Genomic DNA, 20328 nt, shown 5'->3' with positions numbered 1-20328 from the left:
CGGCGGGGGCGGGGGGGGGCATGACTGCTGTGCCTTCCCTTTCCTCCAGATGGCGCTGGCTCGCGTAGCCCCTGCCCTCTTCTGACGGGGAGGGGTGACGCTCAGCAACACTTGTCAGGAAAGCCGCATTGTGGAACGTGATTTATATTTGGGGTATTGTTATCACCCGTCTGGAAATAACCTCAGGTTCTTCTAATTCAATTAGTCACTGACTTCCAGGAAATAACCAGAGGTCCTGACTCCTAGTGCCATGCTAGGAACCTATAGAAGACAGAACAAGTCAATTATCTTTTTGAATTAAAGTTAATTTGATTCACACATTGCCCCAGATAATGAGGTAAAAACAAAGGAAGGAATATTTGTTTTTCACATTCTGTGATTTATATTTATTTTCAGTGTTACAGCTGCTATGTCCCAAGTGCAGTAATTGAAAAACTGGCACACAATACTGAAAGCACCAAACTGTTCACAAGCTAATCTTTTATATTGGTTTTGGTGCCTTTGGTCTCAGTCTAACTTTATTTTCTCGGTTTCTCTACTTGTTAGACACAATTGCACATAAATGTCTTATAAGAACATTAAAGTTCTCTGGGAAAACTATTCTTGAGGCTACTCTGAAACTTAAAAGTGGAACAGATATATGCATTTATCAAGGGTTTCAAGCCCTTGTAGAAGGGAAAAAAGGAATACAAACTTAAATACTTTTCTGGGAGCTCTGATAAAAATATCATCTCAAATTTACAAAACAGAAAGAGTGCTGTGGCTCTCAGAGAGTTCGCAGTTTGAAAGTTGGATTTTTAAATCCATCCTGAAATCCCCTGGAGCGAGAGACGCGCCTGGGCATTCCTCAGCCCAGAACAGATCCTTTCCCTGCCCCTGGCCGTCCACAGCTCCTGCTCATAATCCTTTGCAAGTTAGTTCACTCTCGTACAGCGGCCTCTTCTAATGCCAAGCAGGGAAGGTCATGATAGCAAGGAAATTCCTAAGGGCTGGACCAGAGATCAAGGAGCGGAATCTTTCTCTCTTATTGGGCCCCGAGCTTCACATTTTCTCGTGCGACGCCGTGGCATGTTGCACGCCTTTGTCATCCACAGCCAGGAATGCTCGTTTCTTCGATAACACTGGACACAGGTCTTCTAAACACGGAGGTCGCTCGCAGCAGCACTTAAACTTTGTCATATCTCTCTCACGACAAATACTGACAGAGCTGAACATATTTTCACTGGGTTTGGCTCTATGACTTCTACTTGCCTCTTCCCGCAACCTGAGTTACGATAAGTAGCTCTTGTGTGTGATTCCATGGTATCCAGTCCCAGCAGGAGCACAGAATTGCATCTGTTGTCTTTCCTCCGCTGGTGACACTTTCCCAGGGTTGGAACCTGGTCTCCATGGAGACGATCCAGGCACCATCTACTGTAGCAGGCACATTTTCTTTTCTTTTCTTTCTTCAGTACTGGTGATCAAACTCAGGTCCTTTAGGCTTGCAAAACAGGCACATTTTCAGAACCAGATATCATTGCCTACATGTGTAGCATCCATCAGCAGTGGAAATGGGTTATGATGCCAATATGGTGCACGGGTCAGCTTCCTGCAGCCCATGATTTAAAGGAGAGGTTTAGTCTGGCTCCCAGGTGCAGGCAATTTAGACCATAGTACCCTGGCCCCAAGGCAGAAATGTCTCAGTGGAAAGCCATGGTAGAGCAAGGAGACTTAGTTCACAGTGGTGTGGAGCAGAGGAGCACAGCCAGAGAGGAAGGGGTCTGCAGGACCCACCGAAACACACCCAGGACCCTGAGCTGCTCCCAAGGGCTGCTCCCGAGAAGAGCAAGCTCGCAACTCAGCTTGGCTGTCACAAATGATATTTCCAAGTAGGCAAAAAATATTGTAAGGGTAATTAACCTCGTATTCATTTGACATTCTCTGGGCCACACATCACTATGAAAAGAACTAACAATTCCATGGGGTGTGTGTGGGGGGGTCACCGATTTTCATTAAGGTAGGAAAAGCAGGTCTTCAGCCTGCTCAGCATTGCAGAGAACCCTGTGGAAGAATCTCACCACACAGAGTCTAGCTTATCTCTCGAATATTCCACAGAGACAATTTTGCGTAGTAATTTCCATTACAGAGGACAACCAAGGACTAAGAGCCTCACTGACCTATCAGCAATCACAGTGTAAACATCCTAGATGGAGCAACTCACATGCAAAGCTGATTTCTGCCCTCCAGCCCAAGGCTTATGGGTCTTGATACTAAGAAAAGAAAAGAAGGGAAAAATGATGCCTTAGATCTGTCTACCAGGGATGCTGAAATAAGAAAGAGCGGTGGTTTTTATGGCTCAGAGAATTCAATAATGGAAGGACAGTATGCATGATGTTGGGTTCATAATGCAACTTTAAAAGATACCTATCAGACGTCCCGTCCTCTTCCTCTTCCTCTTCCTCCTCCTCTTCTTCTTCTCCTTCTCCTTCTCCTCCTCCTTCTCCTTCCTCCTCCTCTTCTTCTTCTTTTTAATTTTTCAGCCTGTTGATTATATCCTTGTGTGGCTATGAATTTAGTGGGCAGTGTGGTTTCAGAGCCCTTTCTGCTCCTGTCCCAGCCCATGCTCCTCTTACTTCCTGAGGCCCCACTGGATACCGGGGCCCCAGGGAGCCTACATTTCCTGGACCCCATGGAGAGCCATCTAATTGCTCTGTGGTTAAGGAGCTGCCCATCTGGCCTGAGATACAAAGTGAGTTTCACTTTGCCACAGCACTGACCCCTGGGAGGAATTCATTTCCTGATAAAATTAAGGCCTTGCTTCTTCCTGGGGTTTTGAAGAATCGCTGAGGTAAACCCAAGTTCCCCTCAGAGACGAGCTTGAGCTTCTAACATCACTGCAGCGAGGCCGGATTTCCTATGTTCGTTTGAGGAGCCCTTCCACAAGTGAGATTCACGGGTCTGGAAAAGCCCACTTTGCTTACTTCCGTACTTTTCCGGAAGCCCATCGTCTGTTCTTCAAATTGAAAGCGCGCTTTCCTTGAGTGAGGGGAGGCTGGGCTGGAGCAGCAGACTCACCCAGAAAGATGTACACAGGCTCTCGACTTAGCTAGTTTTCTTATCATGAATTGTATATTGATTTATAGTTTAATGAAACTGTGGCCTGTCTACAAAATGTAAGTTTCTCAGGGACAACATGCTCATCTGTATTTAATGCGTGTATCAGAAGGTTAAATCTGGCATGAAAGACACTCGAGTTTACCTCACTTCTTTGGTTCATTGTTTTATGGGAGTGAACAGGAGCACAAATCTAATTTTACCCAGGAAATTGCTAAAAGAATTGATGTAATAGAATGGATATAATAGAACAAGGTATTTAAAATTTGCATGCTCAGGTGGGTAACAAGCACCTGGGAATTATCTCTGGCCACTGAAAAAGTCACATTTGCTAAAAAATACTACTGTTTTTTGAAAGCCACGAGTCAGGCTATTAATTTTGCCTTTCTTCAATTTGACTTTTTACTATTAAGGTGACTTTATTCCAGCATGTTTTATTGGGGATGTTCCAAGGGAAGTGTATGTATGGGTACATGCATTTGAATACATGTGAAATTTGAGAGAGAGAGAGAGAGAGAGAGAGAGAGAGGACGGAAGGAATGGTGCTAGAAATCAGGGCCTGAGAAATGGGGGCTGCCTGTCACACTGGATATTCCAATACCAGGAATCTGTAGGCAGAAAGAAATGAGTGGATATACAATTTAATCCCAGCTGTGCACATATATGTGTGCCTGCCTGTGTTTATTTGGAGGGAAGGACCTAGAAATACATCATTTTATCATAACATCAACTCGAAAGGTAGAGCATCGCCATCCTTGGAGTTCCCCTCTGCATTTTAAAATCCATTTTTAAGAAGGAGGGCAGGAGCAGAAAGAGATTTCCAAATTGGACACGATGCTGCGGGGTTCAGATGTTGGTGACCATGGTTTCACAGATGCAGCTTGAGAGTTCAAGAAGTCTGGGCAGGTCCCGGGAAGCCAGGGCAGGGCCTCAAGTGCAGCCCATTACTGTGATGGCTTCCAGCCGGAGCAGCAGGCCGCAAGGTGGCCAGTGACCCTCTGCAGTGGGGACAGCAGGGTGGACGCAGGGAAAGATCACAGTGAGCCGCAGCTCTGAAGGAGCAGACCCTGTGGGCCCAGGAAGAGCCTCATTCTGTGAACTGTACGAACCAACAGGCAAAAGTCAAGGGCAGGGTGAGAGCATTATGGACAATTCCTCCATGACAGAGAGCGGTCAGATGATATGGTCGATGTTTGAATTAAAAACTTAGTAGAGTAGAATACACCAGTGAGGGGAAATATTAAAGGAAATGTATCTTGTACTGTAATACTTCTTTACATTTGAACGCTCACTACATTTTTTAAAATCACAACTCGTCAATCCACAGCACACAGCAATTTTTGTCAAACGAAAACCTGACACTGTGTCCTCATCCACCTTACTCGTGGGATCGTTTGACTTCTGGTTCTTCCCCAAAGTCAACACCACCGCAGAAGGGGAATGTTGGATGGATTCAAGGCATCAAGGCAGCGAGGACAGCACAGCTAGACATTCAGGAAAGAGGGCCCCAGAACTGCTGCAGGAAGTGGGTGGGACGGTGGGAAGAGTAAGGGAAAGCATTCTGAGGGGGATTCAAGGCAGTGTATCCTTTGCTGTAACACATTTTTAAAACAATTTAAACATTCTCTTTTTTTAATCACATCTCACATCTACAGCTCACCCTGATGGAGCAGTCGAGCATTAATGCTACATTTATGGTCACCATGACTGGTATCATCTTTAACAATAGTATAAGCCCAAAAAGAACATTCCCAGAAAGGTGTGTACTTTTAAAACAAGTTGGTACACAGCACTGGAAGGACGCAGAGAACATCAAGGGCTGCCATGGGTTTACTCCCAACAGATTTTTGGAAAGCACCCTGGTGCACGCACACAGTAAGGGTTCCTGCCATCTCCTCCCCTCATCACTGAAGACCCCTGAGGAGGTGAACTCCGAAGTGATGGTTTTCCACTTCCTAGCTGATTTTAGTTGACTACAGGAAATACTATGGCGTGAAAGTTTGTGTCCTTTGTAATTCGGGCCATCGAAGGCATTTTGTTACAGCAGCAGCATGGACGAACACAGGGACTTCCTGTGTTACTTGGCGACACTTTAAAAAGGCATGCCACTGTTGTAGCTTGCGGTTGAATGCAGTGCGTGTCAGTTCTGACATTCTGCTCGCAGACCAAGATCCCGGATGCTGTGGGTCCTGACACGGGCTGCTCAGAGCCTGTCCCCAAAGCAAGCCACTTAAAAGTGACCAATGCCAGGTTGCCAGGCTTGCTCTGTCGAAGGCCGCAGTGGAGGGCTGGCTCTCAGGTGCACCGTGGGCTCTCCTGGCATCTTCTGCAGGGGCTTCAGCAGGGTCACAGACCCTGGGCACCAAGTGAGCACTGTTGCTGGTGCTTTCCCTCGGCTCTGGGCACGTGGTGAGCATCACACTGTGCACCTATGATTACAGCCCTGGGGGCCTTGTGGCTGCTCAGTCCTGCAGGCTGGTGGGTGCTGAAAGAGGTTCCACCCTGCAGAAGGCACCAGGGTTACTGGAAAGGCAGCTTCAGCATAGGTGATGGTGAGGGATGTGGGGGAAGCAGGTGTGAAGCTCAGTTAGGAAGAGTGGAGGTGAGCGAGGGGCAGGTAGAGCAGGTGCTGGTTCTGGTGGAAAGTGTCCTGATTTTCCAGCAGCCAGGAGCCCACACTTTCATTCAGTATGGAAGAGCCCAGGGCTTTCACACTGAGCTGGGGCCCCTGCCCTTTCCTTATGTTTTATTTTGGGTCACTGAGTCATCCAGGCTGGGCTTGAACTGGCCATCCTCCTGCTTCAGCCTCCTAGAGTGCTGGGATCACAGGTGTGTGCCACCACACTCAGCTAAGACACACCCTTTAGAGGTGAGGAATCAGGGAAGACGAGCTGGACTCTGGGCCATCTCGGCTACAAACACCTTTAGTTACCAGATAGTTGGGCACCGGAAAGCAGGTTGTACCATTGGCAGAGGCCTGAGGAAGATGCAGGAGACAGGGCCCCACTTCCCAGCACAGGTCCAGGGAGGCCCCTGCTGAACTGCAGGTGTGTGTAACTGCGAGGAGGCTGCGAACCCTGGTGGTGAAGTTGGCTTCTTTCCCTTCCCAAAGATTTCAGGCAACCACCGGAAGCTGGGGGTAGGATTGAGGACACATCCCCGCTTCTGCCTCTGAAGGGGCCACTGTGCAGACTTCTGGCCTGGGGCAGAATACGTTTCTCACTTGTTTCAGGCACCCAGCTGGTGGCGGTCTGTTCCCACTGCCCTCGGGAGCCAGTGCTCCGGAGCTCTGATGCGTCTTTCAAACTCGAGGCCACGGAGACGTTGGGAGGAGACCTTTGTGCACGTGGACGGTGGGAAGTGGGGAGACGGGGCTGTCACAGATGGAAGAGGGGACCAAGAGTTGGAGGGAGGGAAGAGGGGGAAGGGGCCAGGGTGGCTGCAGAATCACTGTGTGTTCTGTCCGCACCCCCAACTCCCATGGGGAACGGAAGCACACAATGGAAACATGGAGAGCAAAAGCAAAAATTAGAAGGACAACAACAGTGAGAAGACCTAGGTCAACGTCTTCCTTTCTGCCGTGAGTTTGTCTACCGTCTGTCACACGCAGGTGGCCAGGCATCTGCTTTGAGTGGACACTGCAGAGATGAGAGGAGGCGTCTTAGTGTGCCGGGCAGTCTATAGCAGATGCCAGGTCTCACGGTTCAGTTTATCTCTCTTATAATTAATTCTGAGGGTGTGGGCTCTAAATCCCAGTATAGTCCACGCATGAGCTATTTGGATTTCGTGTTAGACACGGTGGGGTGGCTGAGGTAAAAGCCAGTCTTTTGCTGGGGGTGGTGGTGCCACATGCCTGTCATTGCAGCTACTCAGGAGGCTGAGGCAGGAGGATGAAAACTTGAGGCCAGCCTAGGCAACTTAGTAAGACCCTGTCTCAAAATAAAATAATAAGAAAGCACAGAGGATGTAGTTCAGTGTTTCCCGAGCTCATTCCCAGGTACTGAAACAAGCAAACAACCAAACCCCCCAAGGACTATCATCCCCCATCAGGTTAGGGTCACCCGTGTAGTGGTGGTGGGTCCCCGCGTCCTGAGAGGACAGCATGCAGGTGGCGCTGCATCTCAGCATCACGCTGCCCCCAGCAGCTCCCCGGTTATGTGAGCAGCAGCTGCTTCTGGGGCCGGGGGGAGCTGAAGTTTACGCAGACCCTCGCTGGGGCAGCCAACGAAGTCCCCAAAGTGATCTCCAGACCCCAAGAGCACGGGCGTCCCGCTTCCTCTTGGAACCTCACGGCGTGGATCAGAAGGCCGGATCCCTTTCCCAGCAGCTCCTGCTGACCGGGCCACAGCCCCTTCCAGGGAAACACTGCTCTGCGATGGACTGGGGGTGGGGGTCACATGGGGACCCAGGCGCATCGCTGTTCACGTGCATCTGTAAGACATTTCCCACCATGGAAGCCAAAGAGCTTTGTTCTTCGTGCACGTGATCCCTTTTATTTTCTGCCTCGGAGCGGTAACAGAATCAGTCAGCTAGTGCTAATTAACCGATGAAGATCTTTCTCCCGAGTAACAGAAGTGCGGGGGACGAAGGAGCAGCGAGAGGCGGGGAGCAGAAGGGGGCCAGAGATGTGTCTGGCACGCAGACGGGAGGATGAGCGAGTGTGAGAGTCTAGGGTGCTCGCGGCGTCTCTCAGAGGGGTTTGCAAGCGCGGACGTAGCAGCAGGTGCTGTCGTGGCTGGGCCGAGTCGCCATCAGACAGGCAGCGCCCACCTGGCAGGCAGGCACCTGCTGAACGGTCTTCTGTTGGTGGCAGCCTAATCTGTACGGCATCTGAAAATAGCAGTGTGGAGTCTGGAGTGCTGGTAGCCACGGCCAAGTGCCTTTGCTCAGGGGAGCTGGAAAGGTCAGGGACGGCAGAGGGAAGATGCAGACATTCAAAGATGAGGCCGCCCGTCGCCTACCCCGGGAGACCTTAGGGGCCGCCAGCGCAGGGCTCTGCAGCTGGCCCCGAGTAAGTCCAGGGGCTCGGTGTGCTCAGGGGACAGCTGTGGGCAGCAGCCCGCTGCTCTGCCAAAAGGTGAGAAGCAAAGCACTCCCTACCGAGCCAAAGTCCGGAATGCCGGCTCTCTCGGAAGTAGGAGGAATGAAGGAGTACGTGGCGAAGGCTTTCCGTGGCACCGCATTTAATACCCAGATGATGTGTGCAGTGAAGTCCTCCGAGGTTCTGTTTGTGTATTTCTTTACATACACGTTTGCAGTGTATAACGCGGACCCTCTTCAGGTGGGGCCGGTCCAGGTGCAGAATTCCTCCCAATGGCTTTTTTCATCCCCTTCCCTACTCCTCCCTCCTTTGAGAAAGACCTATCTCCCTCCTTCCTGTCGTCTATTTTTTATTTGCTCTTTATTTATACTTAGGGCTTCTCATATAAGAAAAACCACATAATATTGAAGTCTGCATATCTGATTTATTTCACTTAATATTATGGTCTCAAGGTGCATCTGTTTTCCTACAAATGACTCAAGTTTACTCTTCTTTATGGCAGAGTAGTGCTCCACTGTGTATAAACGCCATGTTTCCTTTACCCTTCGTCTGTTGATGAACATATAGACTGCTTCCAAGATTTAGCTATTAACATCATGCTGCTATAAAACGAGTGTGCAGGGATCACTGCCATATGATAACTGACTCAGGAAGGCACCTCGAAGGGCCACAGCTGTGCCAAATGGAATTTCTAGTTTTAGTTTTTTGAGGAATCTGCATCCTGACTTCTATAGTGGTTATTTAAAACTTAAATGAAGACACCGTAGTTTGTCAAAATCCCTGTACTTTTTTTTTTTTTAACTCGAGTCATTTGCTTCAGGAAGTTGCTTTGCTTGGGTGTTTTTTGCTCAGACTTCCACTTGGAAGGAGTTCTTTCTCCTGAGCATGTTTCTTTCTCGCTGTCTGCCAAGACGCCTGCCCGCCCAAGCTCAAGCCTGCAGCGAGCTGAGGAGGTACGACTCCGAAGGAAAAAGAGGGCCGGGAGGGAGGAATGCCACCCCGGGTGCTTGGGGGCAGCCCCGGAGGCTGGCACTAACGTCCCCACATTTAAATTGCTCCCATGGTGAGCATTGGTGTGCGGAGCCCACAGCAGGTGTGAGGAGACACTTGTAATTGCATTGTGTCATTTTGCGTTGTGGAGGAAAGAAGGCACGAAAGCAAAACAGCTCCTGAGACGGTCTTAGCCCTTTAGTGATCAAACTCTGAGTGCAGATGTGCACCTTCTGGGCCGGGGTTTCATTTACAAAGCCCACTGCTGGGCAGCTTTTCTCAAAGACTTTTCTCAGCCTTTAACAAAGGATAGTAGTGGTAGTGGTGCCTGTGTGTGAGAAGGAAGACGCGTTTACACGAGTGTGAGCCGATACACACACTTCGTGACATGAAGGGAGAGGAGGCTGGGAGGGTGCGAATGGAGGAACTCCATGCCCTTTCCTAGGATAACTGCGTAATTCGCCTTCCAAACGTCCTCATGTTTTACAACATTTTATTTTAAAATAATCTCTTACTTATGGAAAACCTTTAAGAATGAGCAACGGTAGAATTTTAGCAGCCCTGGAGGACATCAAGCGGCTCACCTTAGGAGCCTGGAAACAGCGCTGTTCTGGTTAGGGTGTGGGCCGACTTGACTCGCTGGAGGACTGGCCCTGGCGGGGGAGCACCCCTCGGGGTGGTCCCAGTGGGTTGTGCAGGCCTGGCCTTGGTATTGATGACCTTGGGCCCCTGCCCCTTTCTCTCTGGCGCTGTCCCCTGCTCTGCTTCCCAGCACCATGAGCTAAGCAACTTTGCTCCCCCAGGCCCCTCCGCCATGACGTTTCTGCCTTGGAGCCAGCTGACCATGGACTGAATTCCTGAAATCATAAACCTCCGTTCTGTGGGTGTCACTTACACAGTCCCAATGACAGGAAGGTGACCAACACACTCTCCTTCTCAGCCTGCACAGAGTGAGTCCCCCAAACCTTCTGGACCTGGCTGGGGCCTCCAGCTCTAGCCTGACGTGCACCTTACATCGTCCTGGTGTTGTAACTGTCTGAACAGCTCACCCATCTCCCTGCCGCCCTCTCACCTCAGCATGCTTGGCCCACCTCCTGCTCCCCATGGCAGCCAGCTGGGTAGTGTTTCATTCCCACCCAGCACCTCACAAGCACCCTAGGTTAGATTCCCTTGCCTTCCTCAGTCACATCATCTCATCCTTTCTGTGTCACACCTGTCACAATCACACTTAATCATCTGTGTATGTAGCAGAATGATGAGATAGAATTAAAGAAAAAACTGTGAATCTCCTAAAAATCTGGAAGCGGATCACCATGAAGCAGATTTTGCTAATTATAGGAAAAGCATCGCTGACTTCCTTCCCATGCCATGTGGCAGTGACGTAAGCCACTCCTTGATTGGTAATGGAGGGGCCCGTCTCGCTGAATCCTCTTTTCACTTGTTTTCTGTCTTCCCCAAGGTCCTTCTTCTTCTGCAATCTAGATCACTTGGAAAAGGAGGCGGGAAGTTGGCCGTGGTACACAAAGAGCAGCCTCTTCCTTCAAAGAGGGACCCCCGGTGTGCCAGGATAGCCCAGCCACGGTCTGTGGAGGGGGGAAGACAGGGCCCCAGGAAGGAGGGGCCCAGCTTCTTTTAAAACATCGTCAGTCACGATTTGCCCAAAGCTGGAGCCAGGCCTCAGCCCAGATGTACGTGGATTTGTACTTTGGGGAGCATCGACTGTGTGTGTGAGTGCAAAATGGGGGAGATGTTGTGACCCGGGAACCAAGACTGGGGCTCAGTGGACTCTGTAGCTGTCACTCATGTGGATGGTGACATCTTTAACAGGAAAATGTAAGCATTGCAATGTGAGTGTCACTGCTCAATTCGAGCAGGACGGGTGTGACTATCAATCTGAATGTCTGCTGGCCCACCTCAGATTAAAAGTATCTTCTAGGTGGTGGCTGGCTTTCCATAACTGAGATGCCCTCTAGTTCCTGGAAAGTCTGGGATTCCACTTTTGTTAAGTGGAGGAATGAAATGACAATTATAAAAAAAAAAATTCTGCCAGACATCAATTTCTCCATAGAACTTCACAACTAACCTTACTCTTCATTTGGTTCAGGAAACATGACATTTTGTCTGTCTACCCATACACCCATCTGCCCACCCCTTCCCTCCTCTCTCTCCTTTCCTCTAGCTAGCTGTGTATCTCATATGTAATAGTGTGTACCTTTCCAGCACATCTTTAAAGTCCTACATAGTTGGTTTTGTACTTTTCTTCTGTCAACTCAACCTGCCTCCATCAGAACACCAGTTCCCTGGTGAGACTATGCTGCTTTTTAAATCTGCACGGCCTCACATTTCTGAGAAAAGCACTCCTAAGGTAAAAACCAGAAGTTCCAGACTGTGCCTTTCTTTCTTGTGATAAGTGCTGTATTCTCAGGGTTCTTTAAAGAGGAGACGTAAGTGCTAACGTTCCAGGGTTTCCGGGGACCCCCTGTGGCCCTCTCCCCACTCGGATGGGCCTTTACGTAAGGAGATGGGCGACCGCTATGTGAAAAGCACTGCCCTCTTGGGAAGCTCTCTGCAGGAGTGACAGCACCCTGTTATGGTGATAGATACTTAGATAATGAACTTATAGAGAGAAAAGATTTATTGTGGAGCCCCATCTTAGAGGTCCCAGCACTCATTGACTTTGGGCCTGCAGCGAGGCAGCACAAAATGGCAGGCATCCATGGGGGGCAAAAGCACTCACCTCATGGCCACAGATGAGCAAGGAGGAGGGTGATGCTGGGGTCCCACAGTCCCACCCCTGGCGCCAGCTCTTCATGTCTCCCCTATTTCCCAGTGGCGCCGTGCCTGGGACCAACCCTGTCACACATGACACTGGAGGATGTCCGGATCCAACGACAGCAGCTTTCCTTTAGCTGGGAGAAAACTTTTCACTCTATAGTTAAGAGTGACAACAAAAACCAAAGCACAGAACAACACCTAGCTTCCATGTGTCCTCTGTCGCTCACAGCGGCTCTGCTGTCCAGGCGTGATGGGGTCACTAGCTGTGGGCACAGAGAGCCCCAGTCACGAGGATGGGACTGAACCCTGGGGTGGGAAGCGCTGGAGTGAAAATGGGTCCCGGGAGGTTCTGGACTCGGGTTTCACAGTGTTCGCAGCTGTGGGCAGGGCCAAGCTGACCTCACACAGCAGGAGCTTACAGCTGCATTTGGCCAGCGGACTTGGAAGTTGGTACCAAATGGGCTTAATAACCGACCTTGGTCTTTTTCCAGGGCCACTGTGGGCATTTCCAATAGGAGAGGCTCTGTTTAATAACTATACTTTGTAAATGTTAAGTCGAATTAGCTAAAAGTTTCTTCAACTTTTATGCAGCTTTACACAACAAGTTCCATCTGGGAAAAGACACATTTCCTGGAGACGGGAGTGGAATTCTCCTATTTTATTGTCAGCAAAGTTTGTGAATTAATTAGTCTCTCTGGTTCTCTGGACCAACAGTCCATTTTCACAGTAACTGGGGGGAGATGGGGCTGCTTAGCATGAATCAGTAACAGCTTTCGTGTTACCATTTGAGTTCTAATCCTGTGGACTTATTATTATTTTTTTTAGCCTGAGAGGACCTACTGGGAAGTGACCAGTCCCAAAGAATATTAATTATCTAAAGTTATTGTTCTACCCCTTCCAACAGCATTTTATTATCCGTGTGTCTTTAGGAAGTGGTAGACTTTGGGGTGGTTCACATTTCTTTTCAGTAGGAAAAGAGGCACATCAGGTGGGGGAGGGCCCTGAAGATCGTCGAGGAAGCATGGCCCTATCCGAGAAGAAATCCCACGTACAGTACAAAGAAGTGAGTACATAATAAAATCTTCACCCCTGGTGGCAAGAGAGGCGGCAAACATTAGGGCTTATTTATGCATTCTTATTTGCATGATGTGTTGGTAGATTCTTTTTTGAGCCTAAGTAATTCCAAGTAATTCTTTTAGACTTAATGTATTTTCCCAGTGACAGAAAATTATTCATTCATGTCCATATCCAAATGCACAAATCGAATCCAGAAGTTAACTGAAGCCAGGGAATTGTTCTGTGGTAGTAGCTAAGGCTCTGGCTGTGGAGAAGCCACAGCTGTCTCGAACACATACAAGGCAACTGTTCTGGGTTGTGTGAGGCAAGATTTTTGTTCCCCTCCATCACCTTTTGTGCCCATGAGCATTACATGCACTTTCCTACAGCGTGGGTGGTTATGACACCTAACCTTTAATCGGATATATCAACTTCATTGGCTTAGGAGGCACCCAGCAGATCAGTAGATTCCTGGGTGCGTCTGGGTGGGTCATGAAGCCGTGAGCTCAACTACTACATAGCGTTCCCACCCCTTCTTCTCTGGCGCTGTTCCCCTGTCCTGCTTCCTGGTCACCATGAACAAACCATGCCTTGCCACGGTGCTCCTGCCTTGAGCTGTACCATTATGGAATAAATCTCCTTAAAGTGTAAGTCAAACTAAGGCCCTTCCTTTTAAAAAATTATTTACAAAGAGCTGGGGATTTAGCTCAGTGGTTCCACTGTCTGCTTTGCAAGAGCAAGGTCCCAGGTTCAATCCCTGGTACCATACACACACACACACACACACACACACACACACACACACACACACACACAGACTTAGCCCAGCCTGGGCAATTTAGCAAGATTCCATCTTAGAATAGCAAAAAAGTGAACATAAAAATGGCTGGGAATGTAGCTCAGCATGAAAGCCTTGGGTTCAGTCCCCAATATCAAAAGAAAAGTCATTTACAGTGGACCATTGACTTACAAACTTGATTGGTTCCTAAGGGCTGGTTGTAACTCACATTGGTTTTAAGTCAGTACAGCTGAGATCTGGGTGTTCACTTGGGTACACACTAGAGATAATAAGCGGCAGGTGAATCTTCCATTAACCTAATTAACTCAAGTTGTTCATGTATCAGGAGCATGAGTGTCCACTGTATTAGCACATGTTTGCAATACATAATGAATACACTCACTATGGGAAATATATATATATATATTTTCCCCAAAGCCGCATGCACTTATAGGTGAGGAGTTTCAAAGGTGGCTGGATTAGGGTGTTTGAAAGTGGATTAAGGGTGTGATTTTGGAATTAAGGAATTAAGGGTGAGGATAATGGAAGCCCCACTCAGAGTACGGGTGGCACCAGTCAATAAGCTTATAGCCTGGGGCTGGGGATTTAACTCAGTGGTTCTGCTGCCTGCCTTGCAAGCACAAGGACATGAGTTCAATCCCCAGTACCAAAAAAGAAAAAACAAAAAAGCACACAAAAAAGTTAATGACAATAAGCTTGTAGCCTGAATAGAATATAAAGAGACAAAAATAAGGCAGACTTGCTGCTGCTTATGATGCTACTTCCTGCCTGCCTTGCTGTGGACTGTTTCTCCTCTGCCATTTCCCTGAACCTTGCTGCCCTGCCTTGGAACCAGCTAACCATGGACTGAAACCTTTACAAACTATGAGTTGAAGTAAACCTTTCCTCCTTTAATTTGTGGGTTATCAAGTATTTTTGTCTCAGCAGTGAGACCTTTCCATTTGTGAAAAGTCTACCTGTCTTCCTTTAAGCTGTGATCATCAGGTCTCAGTGAAGAGAAAACTAATTGATACAGAAAGTTGATACCAGAGAAGTAGGGCTGTTGCTGTGACTACACCAGGTTGGTCGTGTTTTTAGAATCCTTTGAAATTGGGTAGCTGAAGGAGTTGGGAACATTTTGAGATGCAGGCTAGAGAATTCTGTAAGCAGAGTCTGCTGAATGATTCTGGTTAGAGTTCAGAAGATCAGAATGCTCAGATGAATGTGGACAGTGAAAGTGAGGCACAAGTGATTTTGGGTAGAAACATTGGTGGTTGGATCAGAAGCCATGTGTGTTAGGCTGTAGCAAAAATATTTTTCTACAACTTGCCTATGTGCTGAGACATTGCAGGAGAAGAAGACTAAGGGCCATAGACTAATGAATCTGCTGGAAGAAATTTTAAGACAGCCCAACATTCAGACTGTGGCATGGGTACAATTGACTGTGTTCACCAGATTGACAGTACAAACCAAGAGCAAAAAGCAGAGAAGAAAAATTTGAAAAACTTAAATTTTCACTCAGAAGAAATGATGTACAAAGTTGGGGCTCAGGGAGGTGTGGCTGCTAAAAATATTAACATTATTTAAAAAAGAAACCAAGTTATTTTGAACATACACAAGAAAAAATGCCTTGGGAGCATATTTTAGAAATCAGCAAGATCACACCCTTTTCAGACTCAAAAGTGAAAAAGCATCAGTCATTCATTTGAGAAAAAAGTTTCTGAAACACCTACTTGAGAAGGGCCTCTTAGAGAATTGATCCCCTGGAATACATTTCACCATGTTCACCATCCAGGCACTCAGAGGCCTCTGCAGTCATGGTCCAAGGGAGCCTGCCGATTGCTTCTGTTGACAGTAGACCTTGGCACTGTCTACAGGACACTGGTTTTGCAGGTATGCAGAATGCAAGACCTGTGGGGTCAGGGAGGCTTCCACCCAGATCTCAAAGGAAAGGCCTTTTCTGGACAGAAGGAGTAATGTGTACACGCAGAGGGGAAAGAGTGGCAGCCACTGTCCTGATGGAGGTTCTGCCATAGTGTGCTCTGAGGCACTAGGCCTGCTCGTCTGAGAATCCCTGAGTGCACCTCCATTCCTTACAACCAGCAGACTCTGCAACTTGTCAGCTTTCCCCCCTCATGACCAAGCACTGCTGAAGGTGCCAATGCATTCAGGGACCTGGGAAATGTCCGTAAACATTAGTGATCAAAGGACAATTATGCTCTCATTGGGACACATATGTACAAAATAGAACACACATACAAATGCCCTGGCTTTTGAAACAAGGAAGCCTAACTGAAGCCAAGAGAAGGGATGGCTAGAACATGAGAAAAATAAGAAACGAAGAAGGAAGCCCTGTATGAAGTTGGCAAGAAATAGCTGGGAGAGTATTCCATTGCATCCCTCCAGTGTGTAGTCGGGAAAGCCCTTTTCCAACTGCTGTTCAAGAGAATGAATTTCATAACAGACTGAAGAGCTGGGACTTCTTCTGAGGGCAACCAATGCAACTCTCATAGAGTCAATCAATCACTTACCGATTTCTGCATAGGACAAGTGGCAGAGGCCTCTGTGTGTTTGGCCACTTTGCTGGACAGTGGGGACATGGTATGAATAATTCCAGCAGAGAAAGGCCTAAGATTCTGAAAGGGCGCTTTCCCTCCAGGCTGCAGACACAGCCATGTCAATGGGAACTTCAGGGTTCCCTCTCCTCCCTCCTTCCGTTTCCTGCAAACCCCACAGCCCAGGGGGGAGGGACACAGCCCAGCCCTGGCAGCACCCCTCCCCCATCCCATCCTCTGTCGGTCCCTCCCCAGCTCACTTGTCACCAGCTACTTCCAGCTGGACCCAGGGAGCCTCCCAGCAGGTAAGTCAGCCCAGCTTTTATGTGAGGGTGAGGCTCCTTGGTTTATTTTGTTTTTGTTTGGAGAATCAGCTCCCGTCTGGTGTCCATATGTACGGGCACACAGGCTTCTCAAAAAAAAAAAAAAAAACCAAAACCAAATGACAAAGCAGGGCTTTCAATGCCATTTTAGTCCTCCGTGAAGGGACTAATTTGAATTTACTGTTTTATTCAGCACATGGAGAAGAGGGGACCCTGAAGTCAGGTGACTGCACAGTGATATTTCTGTCAGTCCTCTGCTCCCCCGTTTTCAGCACCCACTCCCTGCGGGAGGCCCTTTTTTGGGGATGGAACTTGGCTGCCCCCATCCATCAATCACTTTGCTCCTTATGCAAACACAGACAGTTTTGCCATTATTCTCAAATTAGGTGCTTTCAAGGAGGCCAGTAACCAGTTTGTCTTGTTCTTTTCTGCAGCTGTTCTTACTTGTAGCAGCAATAGCAGGCTGTGCTCACACATTTTCAGTGGGGTGATACAGTAAACAGCTCACCTTTTGGCCTTGTAGCTTACTCATCGGGGAGTATGATTAATATTTTTTATTGCCTAGTAAAAGAGTTGGCCTGTCACATTAAGTTTAACTGGGAACACAAAGTAATAAATAATTTAAAATAAGGAATGCTGCCTCTTATATGGAGGGATGGTGAAAACGTGGTCCCCCATTTGGTCCCTCCCGTGTCCCTCAAGGGTGCAGAGCACAGGGCTGTAAGTAGTGTCTGGTGCCAGCGATGCTTTTGGAACTTGACTGAGCCCTCTGTCTCCGGCTTGAGCACAGCTGCGCTGTGGTGGGGTTGGTGTTGGGTCTGGAGTGGGATGTGGCACCCCAGGCTTCCTGTCCTCTGCCCCACTGTGATGGTGATTTCAAATATCAGTTTGGCCAGGCCATGGTACCCGGATGTGGCCAGGCAGGAAGCATTGCTGTGAAGGACTTTCCCGGTGTGCTTCACAATCACTGTCAGTTGTCATCAATAAAGCTGATACTTCCATCCTCCAGGCCCGAACCCATCAGTTGCAGGCCTCGAGAGGAAACACGGAGGATTCCTGGAGAAAGAGGAGTTTTTTTTTCTCAGAACTGCAGCATGGAAACCCTGCCTGAGTTCCCCACCTGTTGCCTTCCTTTAGGATTTGGACTTAGATTGCTTGGTCAGCTTTCCCAGTGCTGGACGAAATGCCCACCCATCACTTGAGGGAGGAGAGGGCTACTGTGGCTCACGGTTTCAGAGGCTTCAGTCTGTGCTCAGCTGGCTCCAAGGCGGGAACATCAGGTGGAAGGGCCTGGGGGAGGACAGCTGCTGACTTCATGGTGGCCAGGAGGCCGAGCACAGAGGACAGTGCCAGTGACAGATGTGCCCGCCGAGGCCCATCGCCTGCACTCTTAACTGTGTGTTCAGGTGTGGATAGCAGTGGACTAATGAGCTGATGGACATAGAGCCCCGTGATTCACTTCCCAGTGCAGGAACTTCTCCACCCAGCTGAGCTGGCCATTACGCTTACCAGACGCAATCTCTTCTTTCCCCAGGTCCTGGCTGCCCCAAGTGATTTCAGACTCGCCAGCCTCTCAGCTGCACATGCCAACCCTTTGCAGTCTCTCTCATGTTCACATGTATGCATGTACTTCCTATCTTTTCTGGTTTTTTGGAGGACACTGACTCTAATACCACTCATTTTTACTTCATTTATGAATTACGAGACGACTGGATTTTGGGGGACAGACAGATGTGACCTTTCATGCTTTTTCATGCTCCTTTACTCAACCTATAAGCCGTGCGGCTGAAGGAAACGACAGTCGTGGAGATGCTTCAAAAGTCACCCCATGGGGTGTGTCGTCTCGTGGCTCTGGTCGGGCATAGGCCTCCTTGACTCTCATCGCAAAGGGTGGCAGCTTTCGGAATGTAAAATACCTCTGAGCGATAATCTAGGCCCTCTCATCCGTCATCCAGAAATCATTAAAATGTTGTACTGGAATGAATATGTGCTATTATCTACACAATCACTTAATCTGCTGAAGATGGGGCTGATTTGGGGATACTGCCAGTAGCTATTTATATCTGAGTCACAGGGAGGGGTCTGGTGCCTGCAGCAGCTGTGTAACCCTCGCAAAGCCTCCAATTTTTTTCCCGGGTCCTGTTCATTGGTGAAAGCGAAGAAGGTGAAAGTAAGTAATCTCTTAAATCCGTTCTCCAGCTCCGCAAGGTGAGTCCGTGAATGGTGCAGCTCCCGGTCAGGCGGTGGTGTCTGCTCCCTTCAGCGCTGTCCTTGAGAGCAGGGGCAGGGAGGGCTTCCCGTCCTGGATGCCACTGTCCCCGCCTGGGCTGTGCAGTGGCAGAGGTGGTTGGCCTGGATACCCTTGCGGGGAGGGACGGATGGAGTGGGACGCCAGAGTGAGAACTCAGGACACCAGCGAGCAGCTGGACAGGGCGCAGAGGCACACACTTCACATGCTGGCAGCCACATGGTTCGAGCTCTCTGATGGCACCTGGCTGGGCTCATCTTGCTCACCGGCCCTCGTTGTGTGGACCCCGTGGCAGGGTACAGCCTCCCTGCTGTGGCTGCACTTGAATGCACCGTCTCTTCTAATTCTACAAACTACCTACAAGGTTAGTGCTTTTCCCATTTTTACATGGGTCGTAACAAGAGTGAGATTGTTAGAAAGGTTTCCCCAGGACCCGAATATGGGCCTGGACATGGGGGTTCAGCTCAGTGGCAGAGCATTTGCCTGGCACGCAGGAGACCCTGGGTTAGCTCGCACTACTGGAAAAAATTAAACTTACAAGCAGAGGGGCGAAGGATCTGGCTCTTGCCTTTCTGACTCCCGGAGCCGCAGGTGATCCACTGTGCACCTGTGTAAGGAGTGACTGCAGAAATGAGCAAAAGAATGAAAGCATATATTGATCGACTTGTTGATGATTTCCAGGAACAATTTATTCCCCTCTGCAAAGCATATTTCCAGATTGTTTTCAGAGCTGGAGCCAGTGTGAAACACCAGGCTGTAGGATCTCTGGGTTCCGGGAGCGCAGAGCACCAGCGCTGTCTTTGTTGTTTTGAGAAATCAACAAAGCAGGCCTGGAGGAGCCAGGGCGGGCAGCGAGGTGCTGTCAGAGCCTCCCGGGCCACCCACATGTGGATGTTCACTCCTCTGGATTCTTTGTCCTGGGAACTGACAGTGAAACTCTTCCCCTTCAGCGTCTGGCTGACACGCCGTGCAGATGAGATAAGCCACATAAACTCGCATCATCGGGCCGGGCTCACGGTTACTCATGCGTGCCTGTCTTCGCAAAGTTATTTGAAGAAGGAATTCATGACCACAGGGCCTGACTCAGGAAGTGGGGTGGTGGGGTGAGCACCGTGGCCAGGATGCTGCACACAGGGGGGCCTCATAGCTGGGCCTTGGGGAACAGCACACATGCACACACACACACACACACACACACACACACAGACACTCCTGTTCCACCAGGAAAACCTCCCTCTGAGAAGCAGAGGGGGCGTGGAGCGTCATCGGGAAATTGCCCACGTCACACACAGCCACACAAGATGGTGGAGTGGTTCTGGTGTGCCCCAGCTTAGTGTGCACTGCTGGAACAGCACACCCAGGTGGAGCCACTTCTAAGGAACAGGTGGCTGACTGTTCTGAGGGCGGGAGGGGAGCAGTCCTCCCGCACCTCTCCAGGGGCCTCTGGCTGTGCCGTCCCATGAGGGCAG

At 49.1% G+C, this 20328-nt stretch overlaps 1 long non-coding RNA gene across 1 annotated transcript in view; it reads left to right on the top strand.

Moving 5' to 3' along the window:
- The window catches only part of LOC104848597, a 20360-nt gene extending 2152 nt beyond the window's left edge, over positions 1-18208 (top strand). Inside the window, exon 3 of the long non-coding RNA XR_776476.2 lies at positions 18146-18208. This is a non-coding gene — a long non-coding RNA (uncharacterized LOC104848597). The remainder of the gene's footprint in view (positions 1-18145) is intronic.
- The last annotated feature ends 2120 nt before the right edge of the window (positions 18209-20328 follow it).

The sequence above is a fragment of the Fukomys damarensis genome, unplaced genomic scaffold (assembly GCF_012274545.1).
Source record: "Fukomys damarensis isolate Sample0158 unplaced genomic scaffold, DMR_v1.0_HiC HiC_scaffold_6, whole genome shotgun sequence".
NCBI lineage: Eukaryota > Metazoa > Chordata > Mammalia > Rodentia > Bathyergidae > Fukomys > Fukomys damarensis.
This window is presented reverse-complemented; position numbering and strand designations above follow the sequence as displayed.